The following is a 14,638-nucleotide window of genomic DNA, read 5'->3' as shown; positions in this document are numbered from 1 at the left end:
AATCCCAACTGGTGTTTGCTACTCTGTTGCTATCCTGATACGTTTGTGCTCTATTAGTGTCAATTCATGAAACCGTGCTATTCTTCTTTAAATTAAAGCTCTCTTTAAATATCCTGGCAGAAGTGGCTTAAAATAAATTGTTTGACAAAGTGGACTATATTTTAGTACAGAAGTGGAATAAAAGTTAGAAATGCAGTTTAACAGACACTGGGCGCAGAAACACAATAAGTGCTGAAGATCACCTTGTAAAGACCTGATCTGAAACCTTTAAAGATTTTCTATGGCATATACAACAACTTATCACTTGGGGGGTGTTTAGCCTAGATGTGGGGGTTGGGAGTTTTCTCCTTTTAAACGTTTTAGCCTAATTTATTTATCAAAATCGAAAATGTGTTTAAATAGGTTGATACACAGTAGCAGAGCCCACAGTTTACAGGACATGCATTTTGATGCTCCCAATTTTTGAGCTCCCTATCCAAAAAACACAATCAGTCTTTTTTTTTTTTTGGTCCTCATTAGCCACCATGGTTTCAAATGCTGATGACAAAAAAGAAAAAAAAATGTCATGCTGCCTCAGTAACAAGACTGGCAGGGATTCAATTTACGAGTGGTTCCGACTCACAACAGCAGTGACACTTTCTACAGAGGTCAAACGCCTAGCAGTCTAGATGGCAAATAAAACCAGGGTCCCAATTACTACTATTGCATGCCGAGATTCTAACGGGAGAAAAAGGCATAGCAGGGAGATTAGGCCATAGTTGCATAATCTTCGGACCAGGGGAAAAAAAAAAAAAACGGCTCCATCAATGGACCCAATCAAGTAAATGCCAAAAAGCTCTCTTATCTTGATTTCCAGCCCTAGCAAGATCTAATTTTAAGACTTGCAGTACTGAGGCACACCAATCATTAAGAGAAGGAGGGGTAGAATCCTTCCATCTTCTGCAGATTTCCATTCGTGCCAGTAAGATGGAATAGAACAGAAGGTTCTTGGCTGGGCTCCGAGCGTGGTCTAGAACTCCAAAGATAACGAGTCGGAGGTCAATTGTTACAAGAAAGCCCAGTGAGGACGTGAGTTTATTGCTTATTGAGTCCCAGAATGGAGCCAGGTGGGGACAGTCAAAAAACGTATGCACATCGGGGGCCGCCTTTAAACCACACCAAGCACATGCCACTGGACCTCCCGAGGCGAATTTTGACAACCTCTGTGGGGAATAGTAGGCCCTATGTATGGTGAAAAGGTGATTCCTGTGAAGCCAAGCCGGCTTAACAATGTCCCACAGAACTTTGCAGGACATCGACCACAGATCTTGCACATTTTGGCCAAGAATTAAAGGACCCCACAGGGACTCTGGTAGATGGAATTCACCGTCAGTTTCTTCCTGGACTAAGTTGTACCATAGGGAAATCTCCTTCTTGGCCGGGGATTTATCTAACAAAAGGGATTCAAGTTGGCGGCTCCCCCCTAATAGTAAACCACACCCCCGAGAAGGCTGGGAGGCATATGCTTGAGCCCGACTAGCTATCTGCATGTACTTAAATCTAGAAAGATTAGGCCCAACTTTTTTCATTAAGCAATCCCAAGGGAGCAAACACCCCTCCACAAACAGGTCCCCCCCAAACTTCTATTCCTGCCTCCCTTAACGGGACTGCCAGACTGTCTCCCAGCCAACCTGGACTCTCGGGAAGACCCCAAATCGTAGACCTGCTAGATAAGTACCCCAGCTTTATTGATGACCTCAGCCTAGCCCAAGTTTTTGCCAGACCCTGCAACACCTTCAATTTGACTTTTAAAAAAAAATTAGGGTCTCCAAATTTAAACAAAAAGCCTGACTGACCGACTCCTTCCCCTTTCAATAAATCTGAGAACTTACTCCCAATGCCTGCATCTGTTGGTATCTTTAGTAGCATTCGCGCATGGGATAATTGAAACGCCCATGCGTAAATTTGCAGATCTGGAGTTGCCAGGCCGCCTTTCTCCCTACGGCGCCTACGTTTCTTCCACGCGATCCTTGGAATTCGTTTATTCCAAATAAAGGAAGTGATATCTCCCTGTAGTTTAGCCAATAAAGATCCATCAAAATGAAGAGGAATTGTGTTCAATAAAAAATAAATCTTTGGTAAAATAGTCATTTTCACCAAGTTGACTCTACCTAACATAGATAATGGGAGATGTAGCCAAGATCGCATTAATTTATGGCAATCTTTTGCAACAGCAGCAAAATTGGTTGTAACAATCTGATTGATGTCGTTAACAATGCTAAGCCCTAGATATCGAAGATTTGTGCTGGGTTGCAGATTTATTTCGCTAGCATCATCATTCCACACCATCATTTCAGTCTTCGAGGCATTTACCTCGTATCCTGAAATTTCCCCGAACTCCAAAGCAAGCTTGAGAGCTGCTGGAAACGCGGTGCGGATCTCCGATGAAAAGATCAAAATATCGTCCGCATATAAGGCCACCCTCTTTTCCCAACCTCTATAGATGAAAGGCTTGATGTTAATATCCTCTCTTAATCTTTGAGCAAAAGGTTCTATATAGAGATCGAATAGTAGAGGGGAAAGAGGGCAGCCCTGCAGTGTCCCCCTTGTGATCTTAAAAGAGTCCGATAAATCTCCATTCACAAGAACACAAGCTGTGGGGCTCTGGTATAGAAGACTAACTGCTCTACGAAAGCCATCACCAACATTACATATTGCCAAAGCCCCCGGCAGGTACAACCAGTTGACCCTGTCGAAGGCCTTGGTGGCGTCCAACGTGAGGACAGCTAAGGGTATGGAATCCTTGGTTGCCATATCGATGGCCCCTATCAGGTCATATGTGAGTTCGTGGAGTTGGCGACCCTTGACGAACCCCTTCTAGTTTGGGTGTAGAATATCAGGCGCAACCAGACCTAACCTCTTCGCTAAAATGGTTGCAAAAATGTTATAGTCTGCATTCAATATTGAGATTGGCCGGTATGACCCACAGTTAGAGGCCGACTTCCCGGGCTTTAAAATGAGCATAATTGATGCATTATCCCAAGTTGTCAGCGGTAACACTACACCTTCCTGTAATATTTGATTAAATAAGATAGTGAGAAAGGGAGTTTTTTCTTTTTCCAGGGCTTTGTAGATTTCAGCTGGTAAGCCGTCTGGACCTGCCGCCTTACCCCCCTTACTGCCCTGGATTGCAGCCCTGACCTCCTCTTCGGTGATAACACTATCAAGAAAAATGCGTTGTGCTGAGGAGAGTACCGGTAAAGAGATTCCACACAGCCAACTCTCAATACTCTCTGGAGCGATCTTTTTATCCTCATGATATATAGACTGGAAAAACTCTCTAAATACTTTTCTGATATCTACGTCAGAAGAGAAAGTACCAGCGCATGTCGTGACAGACTCAATGTTGTTCCGGGCCTGATCGGTTTTAGACTTCCAGGCCAATAATTTACCAGCCCCTTCCCCATACTGGAAGTGAGCTAATTTACTTGCTTCCCATTTCTGTAAAATTCTCTGGTTTAGGACAGAACCCAATTGTCCTTTTAAAGAGAGTAGTTTATTGTGTAACGACAATAGTATGGATTCAGAGGCGGTAATATTAGCATCAATTTCAGCGCGAGTTTTAGATAGATCAGCTTCAATGGAGGCAACTTCCTGTTTATACTGCTTCCTCCGGAATGCAACCTTATTTGTGATAAAACCTCTCAAACAAGACTTAAAGGCATCCCATACTACAATGGAGGAGGCTGGCCCAATATTAGCTTGCATATAATTCTGGGCTTCAATTTTAATGTAGATAACATCTTCAGGTGACGAGAGTAAGGAGCGGTCAAAAGACCAAGATCTAGAAGAGGTTTTAGTGACTCCAGTAAGTTCCAAGGATACTGATGAGTGATCTGAAAGATGAGAAGGGGAATAACAAGCACTCTTAACGGAGTCCACCAACTTGTGACTAATTAAGAAAAAATCTATTCTCGATTGGTGGTGATACTTGTAGTTGGGAAAAGAGACTCCTTGTTGTTGTCCTGACCGTGCCCTCCAAATGTCTACATAACCGAATTGCTTCATGCAGTTTAGCAGGAAGGCTCTAGATTTTGAAAGAGCCTGTGGTCTGCTACTGGGGGTATTATCTAACAAAGGGTCAAGTACTATATTGAAGTCCCCCGCTAAAATAATCGGCTCTGGAAAATATAAGAGTTGAGAGGATAGGGATTCAAGGACCGAAGGATCGTCTTGGTTAGGCCCATAATACCCAACAAACGTAAATTGGGTCCCTGCAATAACTACTGCAGTGATGACTCATCTGCCACCTGGGTCAACCATCTGAGAAACTACTCTTGTTTTTATTGATTTTTTAAAAAGGATAGTCACCCCCCCCTAATATTCATCGTTTGTGAAGTTGATATTGACACATCGATCCACCTATTTTTCTTAACCAAATTGATAATATCTGTCTCAGTTAAATGTGTCTCCTGGAGTATAATGACCTGCGCATCCAAATCGCGTAGGTATTGCATGATCTTATTGACTCTAGGTTTGGTGCGCAGACCATTAACATTCCAGGAGAGAATCTTGAGACTACTCATAAGACATACCCCTACCACCAAATTTCCTTTGGTCAAGAGAGAGAAGGCTAACACAAATCAGCCCTACCTGTGAGGCTAACTCCTTTGTCACTACTGCGTTACTATAAAAACTGAATGAAACCAATCGGAAAATGAGGAACGTTGTACATTTTTTACCCAACCCCCTAACACCCACGTGCCCTAAGCTACCCCCCCCCCCCATGAGAAACCCTTGATCTATCTAACCGGAACAGGTCCAGTAGATAGTACCCCTACCCGAGCTCCTGCACAGTGACTATATCTAAATATTAAGAGCTAGATGAGAAAAGAGAGAGATAGAGACAGTAGAGGATGAAGAAGAGAGAGCAACAACTCCCATTTAATGATCTAGGTGTGCCATCTACTATTTTCCCTAGTATTAACAAATTATTTAACAAATGTTATCCCCCTTCTAAATTTTTTTTTTTTTTTAACTTTATAACAACATTTTTCTATCCAATTTCATAAAGTGCAGAAGGGAGGGAACATTATAAACTTAATAACCTGTGTCTGTTTACCCAGAAGGCCCCTTATCCTTCCCCAGGGTCAGCAATAACTCATCCGCCGCCTGAACTGTACGAATATTAAACATTTTATTATTGTACATTATTTTCAGCGCAGCGGGAAAGCCCAGCTGCACTGTTGCACCCAACTTCCTGAAAGCATCCATCCTCCTGCCAAATTCCCACTGCTTCTCCAAAGTGACCCTTGATAAGTCGGACCTTATCTGAAAATCAAACCCTTTCCCTGTCAGAGACTTTTGCTTTAGGGCTAAATTAAGAATATGTTCCTTGAGATAGTATGTATGAAAATTCACAAGGATCTTTCTCGGTTTAGTCCTTTGCGGATTGCGCCTGAAAGGGTCTCTATGGATCCGTTGGATGTCCGTGGCCAAGTCCTCAATAGATTGATCTAGGCAAAGTGTCTGTTTTAAGAGGGAGATGATGAAGTGCTTGATATCTGAGCCCTCACTACCCTCCGGCATGTTGAGGATGCGGATATTGCTGCATCTTGCATTATTCTCCAGCGTCTCCATCCTCTCGGCCAGAGCAAGGTCCTCCTTTTTAAGCTTTGTTATGTCTTCTTTTGCCTGGTCCAAGCGCAAAGATAACTCAGACACTGTCTCTTCCAGAGCTTCTGTTCTCGAAGTTAAACCGTCAATCTTATTATCCAAGGATTCACAATACTTCCTAATCTCTCTCTGGTTTGACGCAGATTCATCTAACCCCTTTTTTATGTCTGAAGATAGAGTAGCAAACATTAATTGCAGGGAAGCTACTGTGATGCCAGTGACGGCGATATTGCTGCCCTCTGTAGTAGTGATAGGGGAGATATTAGTGGCCCCTAGCTGAGCACCCCTTTACCTCCTGCGCCCCTTGTATCCCTTCCTACTGATCTTTTGACTCTAATTCAGCGCCACTCCCAATAGATACAGGAATAGCACCACCATCGATACCGCTGGGTTCACCAGATACGTAAGGTGGTAAAATAGGTGTTGGGGGCAATCGGTCTATCTGTAAGGCCGGCAGCAGGTAAGTGTTATCGAAGGTGGAGGTTGAAAGTGCTTCACACCCTGCTGCCGCAGAAGGATCTTCTGACGCCACTTCCATGGAATGAACTGATGAGAAGCTAGGTAACAGCGGGACGGGAGAATCTAACTGTACAGGTGTATTGAAAAGATTTATAGGGCCCAATATAGGAAGGGTGCGATCTTCGGTGAGGTCTAATATCTGTGGCACAACCTTGACATATGAGCGCAACGAGGGCGTAATCCTAGAACTGGGATTGAGAACTGATTTCAGGTTCTTAACTGCCTTGTTGCTCCTTTTTGTTAGTTTTGCTTTCACCTCTATTGATAAATATGACGAGGTTTTTTCTTTAACTAAGCAGGTCTCCGGGAGCACAGTGCTATTTTGAGGAGCTTCCTCAGGCTCAGGATCCGAGGAAACAGGAGCAGTAAGCCCGGCTGAAGCAATATGAAAAGTACCTGGCTTCAAAACACTTCTTCCATCATTCTTTTTGTACGTGCGTCTACCTTTGCGCTGAGATCCCTGGTTAGCTGTGGCTGTAAGTGCTAATATAGGTGAGGGTATAGTTGTCAAAAACTCAGGGACCGCGCTATCACTCACCCAACACGCCCCTCGAGCAGCACCAGCTATACCAGAATGCGCCACTGTCTGACCCCCCTTCACCTTCCCCTTCACCTCTGCCGTTAACACAGCCGCCTCCACTGCCTCCGTTGCTGCAGGAATTCTTGTATTGTCCCGATAAACAGAGGGCCCAGCACGAGAGTCCCTCCGAAGACTCCTGCCTCGCCGGATCTCCAGGGCGGCCAAAGACCACAACCACAGACCCGACGGGGCTGGTGGCGGTGTCGGGCGGCTGGAAACTGCCAAGCGTCAGGCGAAGAACGCTTTTTTTATAAATTGCACATATCAATTCTTCAATGCTTTCGGGGTTTTCCAATTGCGCCCCCCTTCAAAAAAGATGAAATAGCCGGCTCTTATGGCATTTCACCACAGAAAAGAGCAGCCGCTCACAGGAGCTCGAACGGAGTACTGCGGCAGCCTAGCCTGCTGCCGCCATGTTTATCCCCGTCAGCACAATCAGTCTTTTTACATAGCCTAAGTCCCCTGCGAGCACCTACTTCTGTGATCTAGAAATCCTAAGCAGAATACAATAAATAATAAGCGAAGTAAAGAAAGTAAAGTGTATATTATACAGCACACTCTGCAAACTGTATCACCGCAAGAAACTTGAGTGTGCCTGCTGAGAGTGATGCCATAAAAAAAATGAGCAGAGCAAATATGAATAGTTGGGAATGGTCTTATGTTAACCTTTATGATTGCCATATGGGCGCATTCCCTTATTTATTTATTATTTATTTATTTGTGTATTTTGTAAAGCGCACAGCTGCCCCAACGGGGCGTCCCGGCGCTAATAGATCTGGTAACAGAAGACGCAATATACCGGGTTATAAGCCAAAGAGGTGGGTCTTGAGGGACTTGCGAAATAAGGATTTTGTCTGACATGCACGGAGGGTTATCGGGAGCTTATTCCAGCGCTGAGAAGCACAGACTTCAAATGTTTTCCCTCCCGAACGGGTTCTTTTAAATCTGGGGGTAACCAGAAGAAGTTGGAAATTCGAGCGCAGTGTTCTGGAGTTACGGTAGGGACATAAGCTAGTTTTCAGATGGGCTGGTCCTTTACCCTTCATAGCTCTATAGGCCAGTGTCATAGCTTTAAACTCACATCTCTTAGCGATGGGAAGCCAATGCAATCTGCAGAGGTGTGGGGTAATATGTTGTCTGGGAGGAATTCTCTCAACCAGACGAGCTGCAGCATTTTGGACAGTCTGAAGTTTGTTACATAGATCAGCCGTAAGGCCCAGGTAAAGCGCATTGGCGTAGTCGAGATGGGAGGTTATCAAGGCGTGGACCACAGTCTTACGGCAGTCAGTAGGCAGATAGTTAATAAACCTTTTTATTGTTTTGATCTTAGCAAAACAAGAAGCTGCTACTGTTTGCACCTGGGCACTAAAAGTGAAGTGGTTGTCCCAGCGGACCCCAAGGTTCCTAACTGAGTCTTTAGGTATGGGGGCTTGACTCAGATCTTCCGGCCACCATAGGCTGGCTTCCAGAGGGGACGGTGTATTAAAAAACAGAATTTCCGTTTTTCCTGCATTAAGTCTCAGAGAATTTGAGTCCATCCATTTCGATATTTTCCTGAGACAGGATTTCAGAAGATCAAATGCAGAGACAGTGGGCTTGTCAAAGGTGAAGAGTAGCTGAATGTCATCAGCATAGGAGGTAGTTTTAACACTGATCTGTGCAATCATTTCGGCCAGGGGAGTGAAATAGACATTAAAGAGGAGCGGGCTCAGGGATGAACCCTGAGGAAATCCCCATTTAAGTGATCTGGCGGAGGATGTATAAGGAGGGATGTATACCTGCTGAGTACGGTCAGATAAAAAGGAGGTGATCCACTTCAGCACGGTGCCGCCTACGCCCAGATCCCTTAACCTCTTCAGCAGAATCTTGCGAGAGACGGTGTCAAATGCTGCTGAAAGATCCAGCAGCACTAACACCGCCCTCGACCCGCGGTCCAGCGTCCATCTCACCGAGTCAGCCATTTCGATCAGGGCTGACTCCGTGTTGTGGCCAGACCGGAAGCCATGCTGACAATCATGTAAAAGCCCATGGGACTCTATGTAATTGGCAAGCTGAGAGTGTGCCAGATTTCCAGGATCTTTGCTGGGGCAGGCAGAAGGGATATTGGCCTGTAATTACTTGGATTGTCCGGATCCGAATTGGGCTTTTTCAGGATGGGAACTAAGGAGGCATGCTTCCATTTGTCAGGAAACCTACCCGTTCTCAGCGAGTCATTCCAAATAGTGTTGAGGAAGGGGTTAAGAAGAGCTGCCAGTGCCTTATATTTCTTCGCCGGCCAGGGATCATTAGGTGATACCGATTTACACTTAAGTAATTCTACAAGGGTGTCTGCTTCTGGAATATCTGCAAATTCTAAAAGGGTGGGGGACAGCATATTCTGAGTAATCGGTTCCTCCTCCAGACCTGAGCAGTTGGTTGTGGGGAAGGAGGCGTATATAGTCTCTATTTTTTCCTCAAAAAATTCCAATAGTTTGTCACAGAGAGACTGGGAGGCAGTCTGGCTCCTCTTCAGCGCTTGAGGGTCCGTAAAGGATCTAACAATGCTGAAAATCTCTCTAGCGCCATTGCTGGCTTTATTGATTCTGGTGGCCAAATAGGCCCTTTTATGTTCCACAATCAATCTACGGTATTCCTTAAGGGCCATCCTGTAAATCGCTTTGCTTTCCAAGGAATACTCCTGCTTCCAGGCTAGTTGCAGGGCTTTCCACAAGGCTTTTTTCTGACGAAGATCGTCAGAATACCAAGGGGCTGATGGTGCTGACCTGTGGGTTTTAATAGGCTTCAAAGGGGCCAATGCCTCCATGGCCTGGCCGATCCAGACATCCAGATTGGCAATACGCGTGTCCAAATCTGAAGCTGGACTAGGCTGCGAGTTTTTTAAGTATTCCTGGAGTGATTCCAGAGAGATACGACTCCAGTTTCTTCCTGATGCCTTAGGAGGCAATACGGGCCTATCGGAGTGAGGAATATCGATCACAAAGGGGATGAGATAATGATCTGACCAGATCACCGATACGGGATTAGCTACCTGGATGTTCGTCAAATTGGAACAAATCAGGTCCAGTGTGTGACAAGCTTTATGCGTAGGTAACTCCACCCTCTGGACTAAACTGCATGCTGCTAGCGTCGAAATAAGACTTTTGCTGTGAGGGCAAGACTCATCTTTCACCACATGGAGATTAAAGTCCCCTAAAGCTGTGAAATTGGCATATCGTGTGCTAGCCTGGATGATGTAATCTGTCAAGGCAGGCAGATGTGAAGTGCTGGAGTGAGGGGGGCGATAAATCAATAGTCCTGAGCAAGAAATGGAAGGGGATATCTTGATGCAGAAAGGCAGTCCCTCAATGCAGTCAATTTGATCGTATGAGGGAATTATAGCAGTCCATTTGGACTTGTAAATGAGTGCAACACCACCCCCCTGTTTGCCATTGGGTCTATTGGTACAGATGATACTGTAGCCTTCCGGGGTGGCTAAAGTGATAGCAGGGTTCGTGGTATCATTCAGCCACGTTTTGGTAAGAAAAAGAAGATCCCAATTGTTGTCCTGGAGAGACTGCCAGATGTCAACGGCATGTTTAACCAGTGATCTACAATTGACCAAAGCCACTCTCAGGGTCACGGAGGATCCTGATCCCTGAGAGAAGTTGAAGCTCCGAGCGTGGGAATGACTGTTCCTTAGTTCATGATGGGAGAGATGGAAATCACAGTCCCTACAGGCATAATCCGGGCTCCAAGTGTCCAGTGTAAGTAGAGGGCCATGAAGGCACCGTGGGGGTCTCAGAGCAAATAACTCTGAACGCTTGTAAATCATACCTGCGTTGCTATACAATCGGGCAGGGGGACCGGCCCCAGCCACGTCTTGGTCGCGGACGGGCGCAGACGGACTTGCCTTTGGTGCGCCCGCTGCGCGGCCGAGAGAGACCGGCCATATCTAGAAGGGGAGGGTGGGAGGGGCCAGGCTACTGGACCGTCAACCCTCCAGTTCCCCCAAGATGGCAGCTCGGTGTAACGAGACCTCCGCGACAGCGCCTAATCTGCTGCGTGGTGTCTAGGGGAGGGGTGCAGCCCTATCAAGTGTCAGCAAGTGAGTGCAGGATAAAAAAGCAATATGCATAAGGCCAAAACACAGTTTAAAAAGAAGTAACAGTTTTAAAAAGAAAGCGCCGCAGCCTTCCCGGCTTTCCGCCTCAGGAAGGTCTGCTGCCAAATCGAATCAAATCCAAATCCAAACCCTTCTGGAAGAAGGGTTTGAGAAGAACATTCCTAACATCTAGGATCTCTAAGTCTAATAATTTTTGTTGTTAAACGATAATTTTACAGGAGAACATGTTGATGCTACATCTCCTTTTGCTAGATATAATTGAACCTTAAATCAATTGAAAGCATAAACATTACAGGATACCTGACAAGGGAACAGGCCCTTTCCCAAGAGTTTTCTGAGTTGCAATGGTAAAATGGATGCTCCAGTAAGTTGGGACATGCCCCATAAAATAATTCTATATTCTAACATGAGAGTTGATTAGTTTATCACATTTTTCTAAAACCTATCACCACCCTTCTGAGTTTGCGTTTATATAAGAATGAAAATGCTTACTTTTTGGGAAACGTGAGGAAGGGGGGTAACAGGGATGAGGAGGAAGGGGGGTAATGGGGACAAGGAGGAAGGGGGGGTAACGGAGACGAGAAGGAAGGGGGGGTAACGGGGCCAAGGAGGAAGGGGGTAATATGGGACGAGGAGGAAGAGGGTGTAAAGGGGACTAGGAGGAAGGGGGTAACGGGGACGAGAAGGAAGGGAATGTAATGGGGATGAGGAGGGAGGGGGTAACGGGGATGAGGAGGAAGGGGAGGTAACGGGGATGAGGAGGAAGGGGAGGTAACGGGGATGAGGCAGAAGGGGAGGTAACGGGGATGAGGAGGAAGGGGAGGTAACGGGGACGAGGAGGAAGGGGGTAGCTGGGACGAGGAGGAAGGGGGTAGCGGGGATGAGGAGGAAGGGGAGGTAACGGGGACAAGGAGGATGGGGGTAAAAGGGACATGGAGGAAGTGGGGTAACGGGGATGTGGAGGAAGGGGGGTAACGGGGATGTGGAGGAAGGGGGTAACGGTGACGCTGTGGAAGGAGGGTTATAGGGATGCTGTGGAAGGGGGGTTAACGGGGACGCGGAGAAAAGGGGTTAATGGGGACGTGGAGGAAGGGGGGTTAACAGGGACACGGAGGAAGGGGGGTTAACGGGGATGCAGAGGAAGGGGGGGTTCCGGGGAAGCAGAGGAAGGGGGGGTTCCGGGGATGCAGAGGAAGGGGGGTTAACGGGGACGCAGAGGAAGGGGGGTTAACGGTACGCAGAGGAAGGGGGGTTAACTAGGACACGGCGGAAGGTGGTTAACGGGGACACGGAGGAAGGGGGTTACAGGGATGCGGAGGAAGGGGGGTAACGGGGACTTGGAGTAAGAGGTCAAGGGGGGGGTAAACAACCCTGCAGTACAAAAAGAGACAGCAATGTAGCAGTCTCTGTGTAAAGTTTGTTTTTCAGTGCATTAAAATCATGGGGACTGAAAATTAAGTTTAAACAGGCCTTTGACTTAGTCAGCATGTCTCTTTTCCCAAATACAAGTACACAAAGCCCAATTCTTGAACTATTCAGTATGTGAATACTCTACACTCGCGGCTGCAGCCACACCCATTTTTCCTGCTGAGTAGACAGCAAAAGGTTAAATGTTTTTGTTATTGTGTTTTATATTTTGTGTGGTGTTGAGTGCATAGTGCCTTAATATCCAGCTTCCAACTTCAGGACAGCAAGTAATACACTTCAACTGTCTGTGGTAGTATCCTCACTCCCTATACCGCTCTTGTCCAGTTCTAAAGTAAATGGCAGCAGGGTTATGTGTTGAAAATGTGATTGACCATAAGCAAACAGTTTTTCAGCGGGAAGGCTGGGATGAATAATAATAATTTCTCATAGTTCCACATTGCTCACAGTACTACAGTTATGGTGGAGTAGCTAGATTCTGATCCAACTGCCCAGAGATTGACCTCAAGGACAAATGCACTGTTGGCAGCCCTGTGAAAAATGTAATGCAGTGCTTATTACATCCTACTTTTATTTTAACCGCATCGCTGCGGTGGCTTTTCCTGCTGTGCGAGGCGGTTTTAAAAAACCCGTGGTTCATGACGAGCTCAGCCTCTACTCTATTCCTTTTATTCCAATTGTTAAGGCCAGAGACATTCAATGAACACATCTTTATCCCCTTAGCTGACATAGTGATAACCTGCAAAAAACCCATCCATGAACAACATAACAAACATAATAGCAATCCAACATTATCATGATAAAGAACTGTTTTTTTATTTTCTCTATTAATTACTGTGTTTTTTTTTTACCCTTTTCACCCCACCATAGTGACCCACCCCTTATCCTTTCCCAACCCCCCAAAACATTCCCCCGCCCAACCCCCCAATGTAACAAGGCTTTAGGACCCTTCGTCCTGTAGATGCAGGCTCCCATAAAACCCCCTACCATTACTTGTTGGTCTCACCATACTTAATGAATCAGGACACAACCCTGTATCCTTTAAATTTAAATAGAAAGGAGAAAAAAAAATAACAGCTGAGCAATCATCTAACAATGATCCGCTTCAACTTTATACATTTAAATAAAGACGGTGCTTCCTAAATTGAATTCAAAAACTCTTTAGCAGACCCTTCACTAGTAAAAAAATGAGTACGATCTTTGAAAATCACTTTTAGCTTTGCCGGGTTCAGCAAGTATGCTTGAGCCCCTTTACCCTGAAATCGTACAATCAACTCCCGCAATTGCCATCGGAGCTCAACCGTATATTGGCAAAAGTCCGGACGTACAAAAAACTCAAAATCCCCCCCTGCTCTTTTTTTGTCGGGTCGTACTAGACGAAACACATCTTCTCGTGCCAGAAAACTATTGATTGTTAATTTAAAAAGCTCTGGGTTTATCACTAATCTGCCCAGCAGGAGCACAAATGTTAAAAGGAAATCGATGGGCTCATTCAATCTCTCTGTCCCAATCGCAATTAGTCAGTTCGGGGAATGACTTTTTGAATAGTTCTACGATGTATCTGCGCGGGTCCTGCCCTCCCTTCCCCTCCGGAATCTGAAGCACTCTCAGGTTTTTCCGGCGTGCACGGTTTTCAATATCTGCCATCTTCCATTGAATATCATCCCTGGTCAATTGAATAGAAGCAGTCAGAACTTTTTGTTGAGCAAGTTCATCCTCCAGGATGGAAATCCGTGCTTCCGCTTCATTGAACCGTGAAATAAAGTCTGCATGAGATTTAGACATTCTCCGAACTGAGTTTTGCAATTTCCTACAAAGGTTTTGGACTCTCTGACTCTCTTCCCGTGTTTCAGCCCGGTAAGACAAGTTTGACTGATAGATTAGTGAGAGAGAGATATCTTCTTCAAGATTATGTATTTGATCGGTCACTAGAGGATCTTTTGTCATGCCCCCTTTACTAGGAGTCCATTCTAATTTCATGCGAACAGTATGAGGAATCCCTTCTGTAAGATTCCCCGACTCCTCCAGAAATAGGCTACTATGATCACTGCTGTCATTAACGCTCCTCTGCACAGCATACTGAAGTGCTAAGTCCTCACAAGAAGATGTTGACTGATCTAACAATTAATAAAAATCTGCATCAGGGATTGGTATTTGGTCCTCACGCGATTTGTTAGCAGACCCGTTAGTGTGTTCATTGCCCACAGTTGCCCCCAAGACTTTGCTGCCCTGCAGACTATCACCACTGTTTTCCTCCAAAATGATATCGTTGGCAGATTGGGAGGCTGCTGAACTATTGACATGATAGCCCAAATACATTTTCCACCTTCTTCCCCAGTCTCCACATTAGGCGTTGG

This window comes from Lissotriton helveticus, chromosome 1_1 (assembly GCF_964261635.1).
Source record: "Lissotriton helveticus chromosome 1_1, aLisHel1.1, whole genome shotgun sequence".
NCBI lineage: Eukaryota > Metazoa > Chordata > Amphibia > Caudata > Salamandridae > Lissotriton > Lissotriton helveticus.
Note: the sequence above shows the minus strand (reverse complement) of the source record.